This window comes from Protopterus annectens, chromosome 11.part0, assembly GCF_019279795.1.
Source record: "Protopterus annectens isolate FY-2018-M chromosome 11.part0, PAN1.0, whole genome shotgun sequence".
Lineage (NCBI taxonomy): Eukaryota > Metazoa > Chordata > Ceratodontiformes > Protopteridae > Protopterus > Protopterus annectens.
In genome coordinates this window covers 1,484,667,170-1,484,692,411 of record NC_056745.1, presented here as the reverse complement: position 1 = coordinate 1,484,692,411, position 25,242 = coordinate 1,484,667,170, and the positions used below count along the sequence as shown (strand labels likewise).

The 25,242-nt window shown below is 43.4% G+C and overlaps 1 protein-coding gene across 1 annotated transcript in view; it reads left to right on the top strand.

Moving 5' to 3' along the window:
* Nucleotides 1-25,242, top strand: part of TUBGCP6 (tubulin gamma complex associated protein 6) — a 1,304,734-nt gene that overhangs the window by 153,065 nt on the left and 1,126,427 nt on the right. The gene's annotated exons all lie outside the window — the stretch shown is intronic.

Below are 25,242 nucleotides of genomic sequence, written 5' to 3'. Positions count from 1 at the left end.
CCCAAAGGCCAAGGACACATTAACTAGAAACAAGCAGGATGGGAAGATGCCTGCTTTCTTCCATTGGAGTGTGCTTTGCCACCCCTCAATGTTCCTTTTCTAGTAATCAGAAGGGGAGCAAGTGTCTCATTGTGTGAAAAGCACAGCAGTCTTTTCTGGACATCCCTAGTGATGGTGCCCCTTGCAGCTGGGGGGAGCCAGAATGGACACCACCCATGCAGCAAAGGTTGTCTGCAGAACCAGCACTTCCCCGGAAGTTTTTCTGGGTTGTGCTTTCAGCATACCCGAAGGGGGTTACCCAACTGTCCTGCTCTGGAGGCAGTCTATGGGTCACTTGTCTCTCCACCCAAAAACTTGGAAGGCCATCACCTTGGATGCATGGGGGTTGAAAGTTTTATTCAGAGGCTATACAATTTCATTTTTATTTCTACCAAAAGAAATTGCCAGATCCCTCCCAGACATACCACCCTGTCAGAGAAGAGACGCAGCTCTTTAGAATCAAAAGCTTCTGGCCAATTGAGTCATCCAAGAGGTCCCACCAGACCAACGAGGATCCGGGTCTATTCAACATTCATTTTGGTGCCAAAGAAGAAGGACTTTCTCCCAATTTTGAATCTAATCAAACTGGACTGTTGTATCGTACTAAGTTTTGTATGGTCATGGTATAGTCCATTCTGCTTCTGTTGAGGAAGGGCAACTGGATGTGCTTGATCCGTCTCAAGGACACCCACCATCATATAAAGATTTTGAGGTGGTCCAGGAGATACTTGCACTTTCAGCTGGGAGCTGATGATTATCAGTTCAGAGTGCTGCCCTTCGGTCTCATCACTGCCCCCTCAGATATTTATCAAGTGGATGGCAGTGTAGCAGCTTAACTGAGGCTGCAGAGTTTCCAGGTCTTTCCATATCTAGATGAATGGTTCCTCACTGCCACCTCAAGGGTTTCATTAATCAAGGCTTGGGATGTCTTACTCCAGCTGTGCCTGTCTCTTGGAATCATCATAAACGTCAGTAAATCCAGTCTACAGCCAGTTCAGTTGCTGGAGTTCATAGGATGCCATTTGGATATGGTGTCCCGGACAGCAACATTTACAGCACCTTGTGCAGAAGTGATTGGCATACTTTGCTTCCACAAACCTCCTGCCTCCGTGGCCCTGAGGCTGTGAGTCACATAGTGACATGAATTTGCCTGGTACCCCTGGTGAGGTACCATATAAGTATATGCAGTGAATGTTAGTGACTCAGTGGTCTTACATAACCTTTCCCATGAGCTTTCACATTGTCATGACAAACACTTGTCAGGCTCAGATCTGATGGTGGTTGGAGTCTCCCCTTGTCTCTTCACCAGGAGACCATTTATTCTTCCCCAGCTTCAAGCCATGGCCACTGTGGCTGGCTCCCTTCAGTATCTTGGAGATGAGGGTAGTCCTCCTAGTGTTTTAGGCTTTTCAGGACAGTCTCCCCAGGGTTGTGATCTGAGTCCAAACAGACAATGTGTTTGTAGTTTGGTATCTGAACAATTGGGGGGACTTGGTCTTATCCTTTTTATTGAGAAGCTATGAGTGTGTGGCAGTGGGCAATCTCCTCTCACTAGTTCTGATAGCAATGCACATCCCATAGAAGTCCAACATCTTGGTGAATAGTTTAAGAAGGGACATTCTTCTTCCTCACAAGTGATCTCTGAATCCAGAGGTAGCAGCCTGAATCTTCCAGTGCTGTGGCACACCTTGCTATGATCTGTTTGTCACCCACTTAATAAAATTTCTTCAGAAAGCTGCCCATTGTAGAGCGATTGATTCTCATTGGTGCATTCTGGCCCCAACAAGTTTGGTTCCCTTTCCTGTGGCCTCACCTTTGGTGCCCTCCTTGGGTCTTCAACTCCATGATGGGTTTGATCTTTCACTCTGTGGGGATTTCCCTGCCCAGTCTTAATACTGTCATATTTGACTGCATGTTTCTTCTATTTCCCCATGATGGTCAGAGATCCCAAGCTCTCTGACAGAGTTGTTAATATTTTATCCTGTTCTCAAGCAACCTTATCCATGGAAGAGATTTATGCAAGTGAATGGAAATGTTTTGCAATGTGTGCTTCATTAAAGGGCTTGGATCTCTTTTCAGCCTTGCTGGATACTGTTCTGGATTTTTCTTCTAATTTCTGCTGACCTTTTTCATTCTGGGTTGAGCTATTCTACTGTTAAGGTTCAACTGGTGACCATTTCCACTTTCTTGTTGCAGAGATAATGCTCCAATAGCTGCTCTGAAGAGTTCTAAGGTGGTGTTGAGAGGTGCATTTTATTGCAACCTCCCATTCGGTATCCTGGACCTCCTTGGGATTTACCTTTTGTGTGCCATATGTTATCTGGCCATGCATTTGAACCTTCAGCCACTGTCTCCTTGAAGTAGCTATCTTGGAAGGCTGTTTTCCTGGTGGCTATTACATCTGCCAGACAGGTTTCAGAGCTGCAGGTCTTATCCTGAGTGCCTGTATTTAATTTTTTGCAGGGAGAGGGTTTTCCTAAGGCCTGATCCCTCTTTTTTCATCTAAGTTGGCTTCCAAGTCGATCTAGAATCAGTTCATTTACTTACCTATGTTTTCCTGAATTTTAGCGATAAAGGAGAATATTTGCTTTATTGTCTTTGTTCATAGACAGCTGAGATTTGATCTGCACAGGACCAAAGCCTTCAGGTAAACTGGAACAACTTTTTGTCCCTTTTTCTAAGGCCTGGCTGGGCAAGCCAGTGTCAAAAACAGCTCTATCCAAATGGTTGCCTGATTGTGTTTTGTTTGTATATAATTTGAAAGGAAAGTCTTTGCTGACAAAAAACAGTGGCTACTTCTGCGGCCTTTTTCTGCAGAGCTTCCTTTGATGATGATTATACTGCTGTTAATTGGGCTAGTACTCACACTTTTGTGTCCCGTTACAAAATGGATGTTCTGTCGAAGGTTTAGGGCCTCATTTGGTTCCACCATTTTGCTCAATGTTCTCTTCTAGGGCCTTCCTAGGATGATATGTGGCTGGGGACTCTATCCCACAAGTTGAGGCTGGCGAGAAAAGACAACATTGGATATGAAAGTTATGTATTTAACATAACGATAGATCCTTGTTGTCTGTTTCCGTCCACTTCAACCATGCCTCCCTCCTTTTCCTCTCCTTTAGGTTGTTTAGACCAAGACAGTGGGTGGCTGAGCTGTTGGGATGCTCCCCATTCTGTCTTGGGGTCCTGTGTTAAGGTCTTGGAGTCTTTTATATTTGTAAGGTGACAAACTCTGTTTGGGGTAGATAGGTGAGAGAGCAAGGGATTATAGGTAAAGGAGGCAGAGCCCTAAGGCTGAAGTCTTTTGGAATGGCCAGCTTCAGATCCAAGTCTGATCTGATAACCCACGGGTTGAACTAGACTGAAACAGACAACATGGATCTATCATTATGGAAAGTACATAACTTATTAGCTGGCTGTAACAATTTCCATGAATAATTCTATTTCTGTCTTTTTTCTTAGACTACCGTATCTAAATTTCTTATTGCTGTTTGGTGATCCCATGTGATCTGAATTTCATCATTGTGGATAATGTTTTGTGGTTTTTATGCTTTAGATATATTTTATAAGTTCTTCGCTATTTCTGTCAGAATTGCACTATATCACTTTAAGAATATTTTTTTTTTTTCAGGAGTGTCTGCATATTTAACTCTGGGTATTGCTTTCTAGTTTTAATGCATCAGTTTCAGCTCTGTGGCTTATTTAACTTTTTTTAAGCTAACTTTGTGTTTTTTTTGAGAGCTGAAGTGTAAGACACTTTGTTGTATGATTTCTTATGTACACTTTGTGAAAACTTACCTGATTTGTTTTTTATTGAGCTGTTCACTTCAGGGAAAGTGTCTTTGTATTTTACATGGAATTGTTATGTACTGCTTGCGTAACTTTTGTATTGGGGAATTGGGATTTTTTGGAAGGATTATGTCCTACTTATGTCTACTAAGTGACAACTTACCTTCTGACCGACATCATCTTGAGTGTCTTGCTGACAATGAGGCTTCTTCCTCAGCTACAGCATGGATAGATATATTCCCTGGTCCAGCTGTTTCTTCTTCTTCCAGTGCATCTAAAAAACAAAAAAGACAGTTGATGCAGGAACCCTTGCCTTCAGTGCAGTGGGCATTGCTGGTTCCTCAGATCACTTACAGGTTTTCTCTAATCTTTCTGCTCTAGCCTTGCCAGCCACTATGGACCGTGGGTCAGACATGTCCTCTTTAGCTGCTTCAGTGTCCATTGCGGGCATGGGAGAACCATCCATTTTAATTGTAGGAGACAGCCCTGGAGGGTCTTATTGGGGTGGGGCCATGGAAAAAGACCACTATCTTGGGATTTATGCGTTCTCCTCCTGCTTTGTCTTCCTCCACAGATGTTCCCAGGAAAAAGAAACTGAAAGTTAATTATTCTGATAACAGAAAGATGATTTTTGTGTGTAAAATGATGCTACCTGCAACTCTTCTGGGTCTCAGCCATCAGTACCTAGAAAGGAAGGTAAACTATATAAAGTCTCTCAAAACTAACAAATGTCTCTTTTCTTATCTTAGTGCAGAGTTTCCTCACCACCCCTAAACCAGTTCCGTTGGATACAGAGGGTAAGCTGCTCCACAGTCTTGGTAGGACTTTTTTTTTCTTCCTCTGCTTTAATCTTTAGAATTCTTAATTACCAGAGCCGCATGTGGAAGTTTATACTGAAACATGAGTTTTCTGCTTCCTAGCCTCCTGAGGGCAAGTCTTATTTGAACCAGACTGTTGCTAAACTGTCTCAAGTTTCTAAACATGCCTTAAGACGTGTGTATGATTGTGCCGATAGTGTTTCCATGGCTTCATTCTTCTTCAGCCACAGTCTTGAAGATTTGTCTGGGTACATGATCAAAAGTTTTCTGACGATTTCAAGTCAGAAATTTAGAAATTCTCCTTTAACGGGGATGTTTTATTTGTGCCTTCTGCTACATAGGTCTTCAAACAATGGAATGAGAGGCTTAAATTACCGCAGGGACTTTCTAGGATTTTTCAGGTCCCCAGTTTCTTTCTTTCTAAATCCTCTTCTCCCTTTAAAAGACCAAGCAAGTGGTGCCAGTTGTACCATCTCTGCCAGCTGGCTCAGGAATTAGCTCTTTGGCATTTCTTAATTCTTCAAGCTTCTTGCATACCTTCAGAGCAAAATATAGCAGCTGAGAAGCTAAGAAAGTCCTGGACAGACTCGTATAAGTGGAATCTAAATGATGAGGGTTTGCGGAGTAGATTCACATGTAGGGAACTCCTCACGTAGACCTGTTCACCTCCTTTCAAAACAGACAACTAAGCAGATTATGTTCCAGGACTCTGTGCAAGCAGGCATTGGAGAACAGATGGCCTTTCATTCCCCTGGTTGGAGATGTTCCTGTGCGTCTTTCCACTGATTTCCAGGGTGATTCTAAATATCCAGAAACACTCCCCACAAAAATTATTGTGATGACTCCCTTCTGGTCCAGGCCAAATTGATTCTCTCTTCTTATGGAATTGACTAGGGGCAATTGCCACGAGCTTCCTAACGACAAGGAGAGTTTAATACACCCCACTATCAAACACATTCGACTGACTGCTACACCCCGCTGTCAAACACATTCGACTGACTGCTACACCCCACTGTCAAACAAATTCGACTGACTGCTACACCTGACTATCAAACAAATTCGACTGACTGCCTGGATGATTCAGGTTTACCCTTTAGGCACATTTTTCATGAGGTACCAAATGAGGCAAGTATGTCTGTTACTAGAAAATTATATATTGGCAAGAGATTTTGTAGTTAGTACCTAGCCAATGATCTGGAACCAGGTCAGGGATTTGGTACGACTGGTGCATAGTGGTGCAGCAGTTAGAGTTGTCACCTCCCAGCAAGAGGTTCTCCAGTTCAATTCTCGACTGGAGTGCCTTCTCTGCGGAGTCTGCATATTCTCCCTGCATTTGCATGGGTTTCTTCTGGGTACTTTGGTTTCCTCCCACATTCCAAAGACATGCATCTGGAGTTTTTCTCCCCAGGCCTCCACTAAAAATGGGCTCTGTCCCAGTCGGACTTTCCCTGTAAACAAATGTTAACTAACTAAATGATGTGTGTAAGATACTATCCTCTGGCCTCTTGTATTTCTCTATATAGGTTCATTTTGCAACCATTTCAGCATATCTGCCCATTGATCACCCACTTTCGTCTCTGCTTATAGTGAAACTATTTCTAAAAGGAGTTTTACACCTGACGTCCTTATAGGCTGCATCTCCTTGAGATGTCAATTTTGTACTGGAAGAACTGACTGTGTCACTTTCTGAACCTGCCTGTCTGGCTGACAAAAGGTTCATCACTTGGAAAATAACTCTTGTTGCTCTGGCATCTGCAAGAAGAATATCTGAGCTGCAAGCTCTTATGGTGAGAGAGCCTTATGTGGGTTTTCACAAAGGCAGAGTCGCTTTACATACCAGTCCCTCTTTCATGCTCATGGTTGTTTCAGTGTTCACATTGAATCAGGCCACCAGTCTCCCTGTTTTTTATCCAGATCCTAAAAGCAAGGGAAAAAGATTCTGTATACTCTGGATGTGCTTAGGCAATTCTGCTACTATTTAGACAGAACCAAGTCCTTTAGGAAAGCTAACCAGTTGTTTATTTTCTTTTCCTGGACTAAGAAAGGTCAGCCTGTTTCTAAACAGATGATTTCCAGGTGATTGTCTTCTGCTATTGTGTTCTGTTACTCTCACAATTCCAGGTAGTGTTAAGGTGCATTCCACAAGAGCTTATTTTCCACGATCACATAATGGAGAGGGGTGCTAGAGACAGCAGCTTGGTCCCCTGTCTGTATATTTACAAAACACTGTAAACAGAATTCCCTTTCCAGGTCCAGAGCAGGGTTTGCTAGAACCATTCTCCAGGAGCTCCTGGACCCTTGTCCTTTCCTCCTCCCAGCAGGTTGGATAAGCTATGCTAATCTACCCATAGACAACCACACCAGTGAGAGTAATGAACATATAGTGCAGCTGTGCAAGTTGACTAAACCCGTAACAGTAGATGTTCGAATTCATCGCTGCTGCAGTAGCCACACCCACCCACCATTTACTTTGTTTGTATATAGTTGTAGTGGGATAGAAAGTTATCCTTTATTATTGATATCTTGATGTTCACCGTGTTTCACTGTTGCAGTCATTACAATTGGGTTATCCTGCTGGCAGGCTACCTGCAGTCGGGCCGAGTTCCAAAGTCTAGGTCCGGCATCATTTGCTGTCGCCTCCTCCCTGACGTCAGTGCACCAGGGGTATAAAAGATGCAGCCGACGCCATTTTCTCCAGTCTTTCTTGCCGCGCGGTGCCCGAAGCAAAAGCAGTTCGCAAGTGCCGGTCGTCCGACTCCTAAGATTTTCAAATTCGAATTTCAGATCCGAAGTTTTCATTAAAGCTAAGTACCCCGTTGGGGAAACATTTTTCTTGCTCCAGACTGATGTCAGAAAAAGTTAATAATTGTATTTCTTGTGGGAAGCAAATACCTCATAAGGATTTTCATTCTTACTGTATTCCTTGCCTAGGCCCTGACCATGATGTTGCTAGTTGTCGGTTTTGTGCTAGATTTAACCAACGCACTATTAAGCATCGGTACGATTTTGCATTTCATTACTTTGGCAGAAGATTCAATTATATAATGCCGTCGGAACAGCTGACTACTGGAGTTTATAAAAAGCGCAAAGAAAAAGAAAAGGACAGGCATCCGAGGTTCAAAACCGATGACGAGTCTTCCGCTAGGCCTGTCGCTGGTTCGCCGGTTCTCAGTGAGGTGCTTTCACAGCCCCTGACGCCCGCTACCTCAGAGCCACAAGCCGCTTCCGACTCCCACGTGGAGCCGACTAGGCCGCTGGAAACTCAAGGTATTGGACACTCGGAAACTATTCCCACAGATGGGTCCGGAGCCGCTGAGCAAGGCATCGGTTTCTGAGGGTGTTTTCAGGTATACACAGTTGTATGTCAAACCAACTTCAGCTTCAAAGGCAAAGACTAAAGCAGCTCTAAAGACAAAGAAACAAGTACAGCATTCTCCTGGACAGGCCTCCATGCCTAAAAAACAGATGCTTAAAATAGCCGAAGACCTAATTACTTTGAACAGTGGTTCCCATCCCCCTCCTGATAAGAGGCCTAGGCAAGAGACAGAATATGAATCTTCAGATCAGGTTTCCATTTCCTCTGATTCCTCTTCTGAACAGGAATATACTCTTCCTCCCTATGAGGATTCTGATGCTGAAGAATCTATTCCTTCAGCCTCTCCTCCTGAGGATTATTCTTTTGGGGAGACCCTGCATACTATGAGGGAGCATTTCCACTGGGAGAGCCAAGATTACTCAGAATCCAAGAAAAGGCTCAGAGACTCCTTGCTATTCCTCCTGTTTTAGACATTGTAGATGATGTATTTTCAGAGTCCGGACTGTCTCCTTACCTACAGCTCCTGTTAAGCCAGACAGATACTATAGGGTTCCTGATTCTCATAAATTTCTTTATAAAAACCCTGCTGCAGACCCAGGAACTATCTCTCCGGGTCACAAAGGGGTCAAGGCGTCCACTGCAAAAAACCCTGTACCCTCTGATAGGGATTCAAAGGCCCTGGACAGATGGGGGAGAAAGATTTATCTGCTACCTTGGCTGTAAGAGCTTTAAATTGTCAGTTTCATATGCTAAAATGTCAGCAATATCTTATGTCACTGCTTAAACAGAAAATGTTGACAAATTCAGAATGTGCAGAAAACAAAGATATGCAGGATTTATTGCATGCAGCTGAACAAGTTTTAAGCATACTTTGCAATGTGGTTTTGATTCTCTAGAGGCCTCCTGCAGGGCCCACGGGTTGTCATTAGGAGGCATGCTTGGTTAAAAGAACAGAATCTGCCCGATCATGTTAAAGCAAAACTATTAGATGCTCCATTACAGCATGATACCTTGTTTGGTGTTAAAGTAGAAGAGGTGTTGAAGAAAATGGAGGACAAAGCTAAATCTATGCAAACAGTGAAGTATTTCTTACAGGTACAGCCTCCCAGATTTAGCAGGAACTGGCCTACAAAGAATTGGTCCTTTCCAGTGTCAGACAGGCCACAAAGAGGCAGATCACAGCCCCAAGGCTCATACAGGCCTAAACAATGGGGTGCTTCTACCTCCAAAAGCGGAGAGGAAAAAATCACAGCCATACAGGAAACAGTCTCAATGACTTTCCCCTGCCAGCACCAAGCACTTATCTTCTGGCAGCTCCTTTGGGGGGAAAACTAGCACTTTTTTTTCACAAAACTGGCACATGATCACCCAGGACAAATGGGTCTTAAATATCATATCACAAGGCTACAGGTTCCACTTTCACACCCTGCCAAGGCCAAACGGTATGCCAGACCTGCCACGCAATCAATGGGCAGAGGCACAAAAACAAGTTTCATCCCTCATGGACATGAGAGCCATTCAGCAAGTACCACAGCAAGAGCAGGGATTAGGATTTTACTCAAGGCTATTATTGGTGCCCAGAAAGGACAAAGCCTGGAGACCAATACTGGACCTGTCTATCCTAAACAAATTCCTGGATATTCCAAAATTCAAAATGTTAACAATGCAGCAGCTTCTGCCCATGCTGGGCAAGAAGGCTTGGCTTGTGACTTTAGACCTAAAAGAGGCATACCTGCATGTCCCAATCAGACAATCATGCAGAAGATACCTCAGATTTACAGCTGGCTCAATGCACTACCAATTCTCTGCACTGCCCTTTGGCTTATCTACTGTGCCCTGGGTCTTCACAAAATGCCTGGCACCAGTAATTGCATTTTGCAGACAAAGAGGAATACAAATATATCCTTACTTGGACAGCTGCCTTAAAGCAGAGAACAAGGACATTCTACTACAGCATCTGGCGTTTGTAAAAAGATTACTAACAGGTCTAGAGTACACAGTAAATGAAAAGAAATCAAAACTCGTACCCTCTCAAGAGATAATATTCCTGAGTGCAAGGTTAAATACAACTGCCCAGATTGCTTATCTCATGCCTTTCAAACATAGACAACTGACTACTTATTTCAAAATGTTGGCAACAAAGACCCAGTCATCTGCAAGAAAAATTCTGCAGGCTTTGGTCTTCATGGCATCCTGCATTCTGCTAATTCCATATGCAAGACTGCATATGAGGAAACTTCAATGGTATCTAAAAAGTATTTGGACTCAACATTGCCACAGCCTGGAAACAATAATTACCCTCATTTCCTGCCTGCAACAGGAATTTTGATGGTGGGCAAAATCCTGTTACCACAACATGGGACAGCCGTTCACCTTACCCACAGCCAGGCAGACATTGACAACAGATGAATCAGATTATGCCTGGGGGGCCCATATGGCAGGAAGATGTATTCAGGGCACATGGTCCGCAATTCAAATGCATCTATATATCAATCAAAAAAAGATGGTAGCTGTTCAGAATGCATTGACAGCCTTAAAGGATCTGCTTCATCCAGGACAATTACTGATAAAGACTAACAATACTGCAGTCATGTGGTACATAAACAAGCAGGGAGGCACACATTCCTACCCCCTCTGCAGACTAGCCATGAACTTGTGGGACACAGCATTGACTTACCAAGTACGTCTGCAAGCACAATTCATAGGTTGATACTAGGCTATCTGCCCTAGGGCATTTATAAGCCTAGCCAGAGTGTGTTTGGCTTTCACCACCCTTTTAGAGTAGTTGACTGTGCCTCTGTATAGTAGGTCACAGAAGGTAGCCCTTTTAAGGTTTGTTTACTGTACCTCTTTCAAGCAGAGACACAGAAGAGATCCCAGGGGAAAATTTAAGAGCTCCCATCCACTCGTCAAGATTTCTCTTGAAGAGAGTCAGTGAGGGGCTCTGCCTAACATGGATTCGAATTTTGTTCCAGAGTGAGGGGAGCCTCTGGGATATGAATCTGTCCCTCCAGCATGTCCTATTTATTTCTGTGCTGAAGTTCAAGTCCCTGGAGCATGTAGCTCTAAGGGATTTGGATTTCCTGAGGTGAAGCATGTCCATTAATTTTGGGTTGGACATGGCTTTATACGTCAGGCACAGATCACCTCTGAGTAGGTGGTACGCAACTGAGTAGAGCTGGAGTTTCTTTAGCTGAACTGCATAGGGCATCTGTTTGAGCCCCTTGGTGAGGTACTTTTGGGGTCTTTCCAGTTGCTGCAGGTGTCGGGTAAGGTACATCCCAAATGGGGCATCGTATTCAATTATGGGCCTGATAAGTGATGAGTAGAGGGGCACAATGACCTCTCCTGATCTAGATGCGAATCCTTTCATGATAAGGTGGGCTATATAGAAGGTCTTTCTAACCACTTTGGCAACGTGATTGTCAAAGGAGAGATTGCTGTCTACTTGGGTCCCCAAGTCCCTAATTACTTCTTCCGTACTTAATGGATTACCACCTATGTGGTAATTTGTGGGCACTTTGTTTTTCCCAAAAGGGATGACTATGCACTTTTTGGCATTTAGCTTTAGGCCATGGCTCTGTCACCAGTTATCCGTCTCTGTGAGACCCTTTTGGAGGATGCTTGTGTCAGCCGGAGAGTAGATTACGGCACCCAGTTTGCAGTCATCTGCGAACTTGGTCAGCCATAGTCCACCCGTGTTAGCCTGTACCTCGGAGAAATATATACCGAACAAGAGAGGTCCCAGGACTGAGCCTTGTGGGATGCCACTTGTAACTTGTTTAGAGTCTGACATGGTACCTGCTATTCTGACCATGTGGGTTCTATTCCTGAGCCAGTTTGCGACCCATCTTGTGACATAGGGGTTGATATTTAAGCTGGTGAGCTTATTTATGATGCCCTAGTGGGGGTATTGTGTCGAAGGCTTTTGCGAGGTCCAGGTAGGCTGTGTGGACTACCTTCCCTTCTTCTATGGCTTTGGTAACTGTTTCAAAGAAGTCGACCAGGTTCAAGAGGCAAGATCTGCCCTTAACAAAGCCGAACTGGGTAGGATCCAGCGTCTGGAGGTTCCCAATGTCTTTGTTTATGATTTCCATGATGATACGCTCCATAGCTTTGCAGACCAGGCCAGTCAGGCTTATAGGGCAATAGTTTCCAGGGTCTGTTGTGGCACCGCCTTTGTGGAGTGGGACCACTGTTGCTGTACGCCATTCCTTGGGTATATATCCTGTTGTAAGGCTAGATTGAACAGTGGCTTTTATATGAGGGTTTAGTTCTTCTTGGAGCTCATGTAAGACGCAGCCCGGGACACCGTCTGGTCCCATTGATGCTGTGTTTTTTGCTTTGGAGAGGGCAGCTCTCACCTATGCATCTGTGATCTCAGGAAGGCTACACTCTGTTGGGATAGACATTTGCTCTTTTGAGGGGGAAGAAGTTTGCACTGAACCTTTCTGCCAGGATCTTGGCAATGTCTGTGGGTTCAGTGTATTTTTTGTCATTTTGCACTAACTCAGAGCATATCTGGGAGTTGCCTCCCAGGTTTCTGACATAACTAAAGAAGGCCTTGTGATTATCTTTAGTGTCTTGTGCAATTTCTCTTTCGAAGCTGGCCTTAGATGACTTTGAGGGATCGTAGTTTCTTGCTAGTACTGATCAGAGACGCCTTCCCTTTTTGGGATTTTGCTCTATCATGTAGTAGCTTTCTCCTTCTGTTGTATAGCTTATTTATGGCTGGGGTCCACCAGACAGGTCTCCTGCCTTTGGAGGAGTGAGTCTTGGTTTTATTTGGGATAGCATGCTCCATGCATTCCTGTAGGTGTCCATAAAATGCTTTTGTAAAGGATTCTGCATTTGGGGCCGTATTTTCCACTGGCCCGAGGGCTTTGAAGGATTCCACCTCGGTTTTGAGAAGTGTGAAGTTTGCTTTTGAGAAGTTCTTCATCATGGTTTCCTTGGCTAGGGGTGGGGATGGAATATGGATGTCCAGTGAGATTAGTTTATGGTCTGATCTTACCATTGAGGGGTATACCTCTGACATGGAACATAGAGACCCCATGTTGGTGATGACCAGATCCAATATGTTTTCCCCTCTTGTGGGAGTGGTGACCAGTTGTTCCATAGCATTTGAGTTTATAAATTCTAGGAACCATTGGGCGAGGGTGTTTGGGCTCAAGTAGTTTTCCCAATCAATGTTTGGGTAGTTGAAGCCACCCAATATAATGGTGTTTGGAGAGACCTTCATATTCTCCAGTGTTCTCAGGAAAGCCGAGTGAGGCTTCTGTGTTTGGGAGGGTGGTCTGTAGCAGGCTACAAACTTGAAAGGCAGTTTTGCCCACTGTTAGTTGCACATGGATGGTCTCCGATACTTCGTGCAATGCCACTAACCTGGAGGTGTGGGTATCTTTGATAAATATGGATACTCCCCCTCCTTTTGTGGTTCGGTCTGAGTTTTGGGGCCGGAAAGCATGGTATGAAGTATAACCTGTTAGTGCTGGGGTGCTCTTGGGAGCTGTAAACCAGGTTTCTGTTACTGCACAGATATCGATGTTCTCCATACTGAGGAGAGTCTCGAGTGCATGCTTCTTGAGGTTTAGACTTCTGGCGTTGAGCAGCATTACCCTTAGTTTTTTTTTCTTTGTATTGTCTATGGAGGTGGGTTTGTCTTTTGAGCCTTGCCTAAAAAAGGCACTATGGGGGAGGGAAGAGCCTTTGTCAGTAATCGAAAACCCAGGGGTGACAGGTGCAAGCCATCCCTAGCGAAGCAACGTGGCTTGTCGAGCAAGTCATCCCAGGCTGACAGACACTGGATTCCCTTTGAATGACACCAATACTTTAGCCAATTGTTAAAATTGATCATTTTGTCTTTATACTGTGGCATCATTCTTGGTGAGGGTAAGATGCTACTCAAGGTCAGGGTCATACCGGCCTGGGCTACATGCTCAGAGAGCTCCTCTATGTCTCTCTTCATGTAGTCCAGGGAAGTACGTCTCAGGTCATTCGCATCAGCATGGACAATGACAGAGTCATATTTGTACTTGCTTTGGAGTGACCTTAGTGCTTGTGTTATGTGGCGGATCCTGGCACCCAACAGGCAGCATACAGTGACCTTCTCCTTGTTCAGCCTGGTGAGTGGGACGTCAATTTGTCTGACAATAGAGTCACCTATTACAAGTGTATTAGGTGTGTTGTTAAGCCTTAAGGGCTGTGACTGTGTGGCACACTGACTTTGTGAGCTATGTGGGTATTGTTTCATGGTAGGGGTTGCTTGGATGTCTGCTTTGGAGGTCTCTGCTGCTTAGACAGATTTTTATTTAGAGCCTCAGAGTATGTTTTTGTGTGTTTGTGTTTGGTTTGCTGATGCGATAGGTCTATGTGAGACTGGATTTATGGTGTGTGTGTGGTTACCTTCTCCTCCTGACAGGCTGTGCCAGTACTGGGTTGAGAGAGCTTAGCCTCCAGTTTGGCTATATAGTTGCATCTCTCACATATATTTGAGCTTGTTGGGAGGAGGAGAGGGTGGCCTGTATACATAAGGCAGTTGTAACATTGCCTCAAGATTCCCAGATTCACCAGCTGAACTGGAGAGTAAACCCAAAACTAACCTTTGGACATGCCTGAATAATATAGGGAACTACTTATTGACTGATCAGAAAGAACCAATAGGGAGCAAGTGCTTAAAAGGCGTATAAGAGGATGTAGTGCTTAAGTTTATTAGTGTTTACCTATGAGACTTATACGAGCAAGTGCAGGGCTTTAGAATGAATATAAGAGTGCTTATTTTGAGATTTAGAGCAGTTCTAAGGGAAAAAGTCAAGAGCAGACTTTGTGGAGCCGGGAATAGTTTAAACCTGTTTAAGTGGTGCTGCTCTGTGCGCAAGACCGCGCAAAAAGAGAGTTGCAAGGTTTTAAGAGAGAGAGATCAAGGAGTTTGGAATTGACCCAAAATGGCCAATAAAACTACAGTTTCTAGGCAGTAACCACTCCTACAGGGACAGGCAGTCTGCTCAGTGTTAACCACTGCCACTGGTGAACACAGAGACTTCCCTTTAGCCCAAGCAAGCATTGGCCTCCAAGAAACTTACAAACAGTTCAGAACAGCAAATCTGTAACTAAACTTTCTTAAATTTCAGAAAGTGGGGAAAAAGCAAGATTTTTTTAGTTGTTGTTTTAGTTTAAAGGTAGCATAGATACACAAGTAGCAATATTGTCAGAACAGTGCAATAAATGACCCCACACTTGAGTGCTAGGCCAGAGTCAGGTAAAATGCAATTTTAAGAAAAATTATTTTAAATTAGATGCAACACAGGAAATGCAGTAAACAGGCTCTAGATGTGTTCTGAATACTGTTTCTAATACAGATATCAACTTTAGCAAGCCGGAAAATGCCGAAAAGTAGTTGGCAAAGCAGTAATTTTAAACAAAAAAATCAGAAGAAAATACTTAAAAATCTCAAAAGTGGCTCCTTTCTTCTCTCAGCGTTTTCTCCCCTTGGTAGGTGCTTCAGCAACAACTAATTCCTGCCAGGAAGGAATAATACTCTGGCAGACGAACTAAGCATAAACCTAATGGATCCCCACGAGTGGAAATTGGATCCACAAGTCTTCAGCATGATAACAAGGAGCTGGGGATGCCCGGACATAGACCTATTTGCCTCCCCTCACAACTGACAACTACAGAGATTCTGCACAAGGACTTATCACAGACAAGCATGGAAAGTGGATGCTCTATCTTTCAGCTGGAAAAACCTAACAGTATACACCTTTCCTCCTCTGCCTCTCCTCCCCAGGGTACTCCTCAAGGTCAGACAAGAGAAGCCAAAAATGATACTGATTGCCCCAGACTGGCCCCGCCAGTACTGGTACCCAATCCTAAAGAGCTTGTCTCAATGCCCAGCTTGGACATTACCTCAAATTCCTCACTTATTGTCCCAACAAGACAGTCAGATACTGCACAGCCAACTCAGGACCTTAAACCTGGCAGCATGGCGGATAATGTAACCATTCAAGACACACCTCTCTCTAAAGCAGTGATGGATGTTATTTTGGAGGCCAGGAGGCCTAACACCAGAAAATCTTATGCAGAAAAATGGAAGCGATTCTGTGCTTGGAACCAGGCACAAGGTATTGACATGATTGTTCCAGATATTCCTCAGATTTTGCAATACTTAACTGAGATGCTGGATAAAGGCCTTTCCTTTTCATCAATTAAAATTCATGCCTCTGCCATTTCAGCTCATTACAGTACAGAACCACCTATTTTTTCTCATCCATTACTAAGGCAGTACCTCAGAGGGGCCAAAAACATAACACCTCCAAGGAGAGCACCAATACCTGCATGGGACCTCAACTATGTCTTGGAAAAACTCACACTGCCTCCATTTGAGCCAGCCTCTGCAGCTGATATAAAATTCTTATCCTGGAAAGCAGCTCTGCTCCTAGCAATAACCTCCGCTAGATGAGTCTCAGAGTTACAGGCACTCATGGCTGTGGAACTTTTTATCATTTTCCATCCTGACAGGGTTTCTCTGAGGACAAACCCTACATTTATGCCTAAGGTAGTGTCCACTGTGGCCCTTAACCAAACAATTAATCTGCTTACATTTTACCCAAACCCACAGAATAAGAGTGAGAGACTTCTGCATTCTTTGGACATTCACAGGCAGCTGCGCTTCTACTTGGACAGAACCAAAGCTTTCAGAATGACTGAACAACTTCTAGTGGCATGTGTTACAGGATCACAAAGAAAGCCTATCTCAAAGCAGACTATTTCAAAGTGGATAGGCCACTGCATTCCTTTCTGCTATTCACAGCATGGCAAATCAGTGCCTAAGGGCATTAGGCCACATTCAACCAGAGCAGCAGCCACTTCAGCAGCCTTCCTCAGAGGAGTACCAACCAAAGACATCTTAGAGGCTGCAACTTGGAGTTCAGTGCATACTTTTACAAAGCACTATCACTTACCTCTCTACTCTAAATCCAGTGCAGGCTTTGCCACTGCAGTTCTGCAGGGCCTGATTGCCTCTCCTAATCCTATTTAGCACCAGCCTCCCAACCTTAGCTTTGGGATTCAACCCAATTGTAATGACTGCAACAGTGAAACACGATAAACATAGCACAGTTGTGTACCTACCATAAATGTAGATGTTCGAGTGTATTCACTGTTGCAGTCCAGGTTACCCTCCCACCATCCCCCTTTTCCTTGCTGGGACTTATCTGTACTTCTCTATTCTATACAACCTATGTTGTGTATTTTCTTGTAGATGAAGGAAAAGTTGTTTTTTGTGTATGCATGCTTTTTGGCATAATTTAGCCTACCATTTTAGGGGCACCTGACATCTGGGGCAAGAAAAACTGAAGAAAATGGCGTCTGCTGCATCTTTTATACCCCTGGCGCACTGACGTCAGGGAGGAGGCGACAGCAACCGACGCCGGACCTAGACTTTGGAACTCGGGCTGACTGCGGGTAGCTTGCCAGCAGGATAACCCAACTGTAATGACTGCAACAGTGAATACACTCTAACATCTACATTTATAGTAGGTACACAGCTGTACTTTTTTCTTAGGTTTAGTTCAGGATGAGTTCCCCATTTCTGGTAGTGGCAAGAAAGTGCTGAAGATTTTTAGTCACTCTGACTGTTGTATAGCTGCCTCCTAAAAGGGCTTAGCCTGTAAGCAGCTAGAGTGTCAATGTGGGAGGGAATGAAAGCTTTTGGAAGCTGGCCAGATGCTGTATCCTTAGCTGGTACAATCCCATAGGCTACTGCGACAATGAAGAATTCGAACATCTACTGATATGGGTAAATGCAGCTTATACAATAGATCTGTTCTGAAGTCTTACGAGTGGGCTGTCGATCCTGCAGTACAGCAACAAATGTTCAGATGCTGGGACCGTCCTTCCCCCATCCAACACCAAATGCAGCAACGTCTTTGCCAGGATTCCTGCGGAAGGACAGTCCCGAGCGATGATCTGGTTGAACAACGGCCCTTTGGCTGCTTATCTCCCTTTACCCATGATTTTCAGGCATCTGCATTTCAAAGGGAATCTGCTTGTAAACTTGACTGCAGTAAGTGGAAACCCTTTACTATTTTGCATCATTTATTTATTTATTGTTTATTTATTTATTTACATTTGTTTACCGGGAAATTCCGACTGGACGCAGGTCCTTTTTCAGCGGATGCCCGGGAAGAAAAGCTCCACATCATGTACATGATAAATAGAGATACAAAGTTGCAACAATAGTAAACAACATTACAGGTTGTTAGCTTTAATACAATAACAAGATATTGATTATCAACAGTATATACAGAAAATATTGCAAGTTAAGATAGTTTCTTGTCATTTATAATATTAGTAACAAAGTTGTCAGACAAGATTAAAAATTTTAAAGTATGTAAGGACAACTAGCTATTTCTGACTCTGGTTAGTAGTGGCGGTAGTATAGTTGGGTTAAGAGTCTAGGTGAAGGGGGGGTAAGGGTGAGGGCGTTAGTCTGGATTAGAACAAGGACAAAGCCAGTGCAAATTTAAGTGGAATTTCAGAGCAGTCTTGAAAAGGCTGCCAGAAGGTAGAGTAGTTATAAAAGGTGGAAGATTGTTCCAAAGTTTAGATATGGTACATGAAACTATGGCTTCTCCTGCTGAGTTTTTGGGTTTGATAACAGTGAGTTGATTTTTGTTGCTTGATCTTAGGGGCCTAGTGGGATGATAGGGTTGGAGAAGGGTTTGAAGGGAAGGGATGTTAAGGGGGTGGTTAATAAGTTTATGAGCGAGGGTGAGTTGATTAAAGTGAAGGAGTTATGGGAGTTCTAGCCAGTTTAGTTCTTTAAGGGAGATACAATGATGGCTGCGGTAGGAGGTTCCAGTGGCAAATTTAGCAATTTTGTTGCAACAAGCATCCAGCTTGTGTAGGTCTGTCTGTCTAAGGTTGGTAAGTATGGGGGATGCATAGACTAGGGTGGAGATTAGCTGGGAATTGGCTATGGAGATTCTAGCCGCTCTGGTTAGGAACTGGCAGCTTCGATATAATGCACCAAGTTTCTTGTGAACTTTTTTTATTGTGAGAGATATGTGGGTGTCAGATCTAAGTTTGTTTAGTAATTGTGTGTTTTGATGGAGAGATGATGGTATTGTCTTTGGCGAGAATGTTGAAGTGGGGGGTGTTTTGGGTGGCTTTGAAAGGTTGGAACAGGAGAAGTTTTGTCTTACTTGGGTTGAGTAGGAGCTGAGCATTGGATAGCCAGCTTTCTACAGAAGAGAATGATTCCTGTGTGATTTGTTGTAGTTCTGGTAGAGTGGGGGGCAGAGCAGGTGAGAGTAGAGTCATCTGCGTACTGTATAAGAGATGCTTGTGTGGTGGCAGTATGTAGGTTGTTAGTGAAAAGTGAGAATAGTGAGGGCCAAGGATAGACCCTTGGGGAACTCCGAGAGTAACTGGGAGGCGAGGTGATAAGTTATTGTCCCAGATTACTGATTGCTGGCATCCGTGTAGATAGCTGTGGAACCAGTTGCAGGCTGATTGTGTGAAGGAGAGTAGAGAGTAGTAGCTCATGAGATACCATGTCAAAGGCCTTTGAGAGATCTAGAAATACGGCAGTAGAGAAGAGGCCATTGTTTTTTGTGATGAAGTATAGTGTTGGTGAAGGAGAGCAGAGCGGAGGTAGTGCTGTGATATGGCCTGAAACCATGTTGGGTTTTGGAGAGGAGATTATTAGCTAGGAGGTAGTTGGGAGACCTGGGTGTTGATACATTTTTCAAGCATCTTTGAGAGAGGGGAGAGGATAACAATGGGGTGCTAAGTGGAGAGGTCGGTGGAGGGGGTGCCTTTGTGAAGGCCAATGATGTCGGATATTTTCCATATCGAGGGAACATAGCCTTCTGTAATGGAATGGTTGATTAGAACTGAAATTGGGTAGGCTAGTGTATCAGCTGCAATTTTCAAGTATTCAGAGGGGAGGTTATCAGCTGCGAGTTTGTTGGGTTTAAGTTTTGGCAATAGTCTTTTTATGTTGGCGGTAGGTACTGAGGTGAAGAAGAAAAGAGGACTGGGGGTTTAGGGTTAGGAGTTGGGGGGGCTGTTGTAGGGAAGTGTTGTTTGGTTAGAGATGTTATAGTTTCAGTGACGTGTTTGTTGAAGGATTCAGCAATACTGCTGAAGGAGGGGGGAATGGATGGCTGGGGGGTATCAACCTTCCCTGGGTGGAGGATAGTGTTAATAGTGGGCCAGAAGGGCTTCAGACTGTTTGTGTGGTGCCAAATTAGGAAAGTGGGGGAGTGGTCACTAAGACAGTCAGGTAAGCAGCCTGCTAGGTAAGAGCGAGGGGCTTTGTTGACTAGGATCCAGTCAAGTAAGGTATGATTGTTAGGGGTTTTGTTGATTCGGGTAGGGGATTGAATGAGTTGAGTGAACCCATGGAGATTAAGGTGAATGGTTGGGAGATTATTACAGGATAGCCAGTTGATGTTAGTCACCGAGAATGATGGTTTCCTGGGGTAGAGATAGAGTGGCCCAGCTCAAGAGATTTTCTAGGGGTGTAATAGTTTGCCCTGGTGGGAAATAGCATCCTATGATATTGATTGTTTTCATCACAAAACTCTGATCATTCCTCCACTTCTGTTCCAGATGGATTTTAATTCCTGACAAGTATATTTGACTCATGTTCCAGTTTTTCTACTGTTAATATACAATGTTATCTCAAATTTTCTTCGTGTCTGTGAAGCCTGCTCTTTAGCTTCTCCTAAGGTCTCCAAAGCATCTCTCGGGGGAGATTTCCTTCTCTCTTCTCTATTTAGAGACCTGAAGCCTCCATAGGCTCTCAGTTTCTACTGCAAGCATTAACTAAGTCACCATTTGGGCCAACATTTTCTGCAGCTTTGACATTTCTCTCTTGCAAAACTGCTCTTGGTAAGTATTACTTGTGCCAGAAGAGTGTCTGAGCAACCAGGTATATCTTCTGTTGTTCCCAACTTTTTTTTCGGCAAAGACACTGTCTTTATGCATCAGTCCTTCATTTCTCCCCAAGGTGGCTTCTAATGCAAATACATAAAAGTCAATTCCTTTTCCAATTTTTTTCAAGTCTTTCAAATAAAGGTGAATATATTTACATACATTGGATGTACATAGGGAACTGAGATTTTTCTTGCACAGAACAAAACCCTTTAGGAAAGACTCAACGTTTTGTTTCCTCTGCATTTAATAAACTTCGTTCAAGAGTGTCTGAAGTCACCCTTTCTAAGGGATTCTGACTGCATTTCATACGTTTACAAGGTTCGCAACTGTCCATTTGCATGTGAACCCAAAGCTCATTCCATGTTGCCACTTTAACGGACTTCTTTAGAAGTTATTCAATTAATGAGGATTTTGCAGCAGCAACATACTCTGCGTTGCTTAGCTTTGCCAAGTGTTGCAAATTAGATACTATTTTGAGGTCTTGAGTTTCCTTTGGAGTCGCTACCTTCAAAGGTCTCCTGTTATGATGCTGCCCAGGTGTCCTGTGGCTGCAGGTTCTGACCCATCAGTTGGATCAAACAGATGGGATGAATAGGATATTATAGTTATGTACTTACCATAAGGCTGGATATTTTCATCCATGTCCGTCCAGTATGACAAATATCCCCCTTCCATGTTGACATTTTATATCAACCGTAAAGCCTTTGCATTTTATTTATGCTAACAGTTATGAATATTTGCCGTTATTCTTGGCAACAGACTTGATCTGAGGTAGCTTCACAGACGAGGGCATTATGGTAAGACACATTTAAGGGACTCAGGGCTGAAGCTGAAGCACTAGTCTTGCTGGCTTGAATCTGGCATGTGGCTCAAGGACCCATCAGTCGTATTGGACAGATGTGGATAGAAGCATCCAGCTTTATATAAAGTCATAGATTAGTACTATTCTAATTGCCCTTGTGGGCCATTTTAATCCTAGCCAGCTATCCTATGTGAGAGTCGAACCCTGCACCTCGTGTCTATAAGGTAGATACCTTAACCATTATGCCAGCCTCCCACCCCACCATTTCTTTGTTTCTTTTAATTCTTCTGTCCATTCAGCGTTTTTATCATGCTCAACAGGGTCTTCATGAATGCTTTTCTAAAGTGTACTTATTTCTTTATTTTGGAGGCTGTTTACCAGTTTTGGGGTCTTCAGTGGATTGCTTCTTTTGTACTTTTCCTTTATATTTTTCTGCATATCTTCTCTGTTTTTTTGCTTGTGCTGATATTTTTAATTTGTTATTGGAAATAGTGGATGATAAATGCTGGTCTCTTTTGATAGTATGTTGATGTTCTTCGTGTTTTACTGTTGTAGTCATTACATTTGGGGTTATCTGCTTGCAGGTAACCCTCAGTCGGCCTGATTATCAAAGTCTTGGGTCCTGCGTTGGTTGCTGTCATCTTTCATGACGTCAGGTAGTCAGGGGTATAAGGTATGCAGCCGACGCCATTACATCAAACTTTCTTGCCGTGCGGTGCCCGAAGCAGAAGCAGTTCGCAAGTGCCAGTCGGCAGACTCCTGAAATTTTTATTTTCGAGTTTCAGAACCGAAGTCTTCAACTAAAAGTACCCCGTTGGGGAAACTTTTTCTTGCTCCTTACCGATGTCAGTAAAAGTTAATAATTGCATTACTTGTGGGAAGCAAATACTTCATAAGGATTTTCATTTGTACTGTATTCCTTGCCTAGGCCCTAATCATAATGTACCTTGCTGTCGGTTTTGTGCTAAATTTAATCAAAGCACTATTAAACGTCGGTATATTTTTGCTTCTAAATATTTTGCTTCACGATTTAATTAACCAGAAATGTCGTTGGTTAGCAATTCGACTACCGGAATACCTAAAAAGCGCAAAGAAAAAGACAGAGACAGGCCGTCGTGTCCAAAACTGATGATGCTTCTCCTAAGCCGGTCACCAGTTCGCCGGTACTCAGTGAGGCACTTTTGCAGCCCCTGATACCCGCTACTTCTGATTCGCAGGCCTTTACTGAGACCCATTCAGAGTCTGGTATGCCGCAAGATGCTTCAGTTATGGAACCCGTGGCTGTCTCTACATTTGATGGGTCCAGAGCCGCTGTGCAGGCACCGGCTTCTGAGGGTGTTTTCAGGCCTACAGATTTATATATTAGACCGACGCCATCTTCAAAACTAAGACCAAAATCTAAATCTATGTCTAAAAAACTGATGCCTGGGCCACATGTGCAGGCCCCTATGCCTAAAAAACAAATGATCAAAATGGCTGAAGATTTAATTACTCTGATCAGGGGTAGTCAACCCCCTCCTTCCAAGAGGCCTGGGCAAGACATTGATTATGAAACTTCTGAACAGGATTCTATTTCTTCTGACTCTTCTAATGAACAGGAATTGTCTATACTTACTTATGAGGACTCTGATGCAGAAGATTCCATTCCTTCTGCTTCTCTCCCTGAGGATTTTTCTTTTGGGGAAACTTTACATACCTTAAGGGAACATTTCCACTGGAAAAGTCAGGATTTCTCTGAATCTAAAAAGAGACTTAGGGATTTTCTTCTTCTTCCTCAGCATAGGCCTTTGGCTATACCTCCTGTTCTAGATATTGTTGATGTTTTTTCAGCATCTAGTATGGCTCCTGATTCTCTGCCTCTGGCTCCTTGTAAGCCAGACAGATACTACAGGGTTCCCGACTCCCATAAATTCCTTTTCAAAAATCCTATTGCAGATCCTGAAACCATTTCTCAGAATCCCAAGGGCATTAAGGCCTCTACTGCTAAAAATCCTACCCCTTCAGATAGCGATTCCAGGGCACTGGATAGATGGGGTAAGAAGGTTTACACTTTTGCAACCTTGGCAATCAGGGCTTTAAACTGTCAATTTCATATGCTTACATATCAACAGCATATCATGGGTCTGCTTAAACAGAAAATGTTGATTTCTGACTGTGTGGAAAATAAGGATTTACAGGATTTATTGCATTCAGATGACCAAGTTGGAAAACATACTTTGCAGTGTGGTTTTGATTCTTTGGAGGCCTCTTGCAGGCCTGCTGTAACTGGGTCTGTGCTAAGAAGGCATGTTTGGCTCAAAGAGCAAACTCTGCCTGATCTTGTTAAAGCAAAATTGTTGGATGCTCCTTTACAACAGGACACTCTCTTTTTGGTAATAAGGCTGAAGAAGTTTTAAAAAAGATGGAAGATAAAGCTAAATCTATGCAAACTGTGAAAGATTTCTTACAAGTGCAACCTCCAAGATTTAGTAGACACTGGCTTACTAAGAACTGGTCCTTTCCAGTTCCTTCGAGAGCTACTGAAGTCAAACCCAGACATTCCCAAGGCTCCAGGTTTTAGCCACAAGGGACTTTTAGAACAAAACAATGGGGTGCCTCCACCTCCAAATCTGGAAACAACAAGGCACCTCCCTATGGTAAACAGTCTCAATGACTTCCCTCTACACTTATCAAGCATTTAACCTTTTAGCCGCCCCTTTGGGGGGAAAACTGGCACTTCATGCAAGAAACTGGCAACTTATAACTCAGGACAAAGAGGTTTTAAATATAGTATCCCAGAGATACAGATTTCATTTCCACACGTTGCCAATTCCAAACGGATGGCCAGACCTGCCTCCAAATCAGTGAGCAGAGGCCCAGAAACAAGTACTGTCCCTCATGAATATGGGGGCTATTCAACCAGTACCAGAAGAGGAAAAGGGACAAGGTTTCTATTCAAGAATTTTCCTGGTACCCAGAAAAGATAAATCATTGCGTCCAATTCTGGACTTATCTACTCTAAACACATTTCTGGACATTCCAAAATTTAAGTTGCTGACTCAACAGTTACTACTTATGCTAGGCAAAGATGCCTGGTTGGTAACTCTAGATTTAAAAGAGGCTTACCTGCATATCCCAGTCAGGGAATCTTGCAGAAGATACCTCCGCTTCAAAGCAGGCTACTTGCATTACCAGTTCTCTGCACTGCCCTTTGGCTTATCTACTGCACACAGGGTTTTCATAAAGTGCCTGGCTCCAGTAATTGCCTTTCCCGCTCAACAAACGTTAAATAAATAAAATAAAATATATATATAAAATAAAATATAAATAAAATAAAATAAAATTTGACTTTCCCGGTCAACAAATGTTAAATAAATAAAATAAATTGCATTTTGCAGGCAAAGAAATATTCAAATATATCCATACCTGGACGATTGTCTAATTCAGGCAGAAAACAAGGACATTCTTCTAAAGCATCTGGCATTTGTAAAAAGGGTTATAACTTGTCTAGGGTACACCATAAACAAAAAGAAATCACAACTTGTACCCTCTCAAAA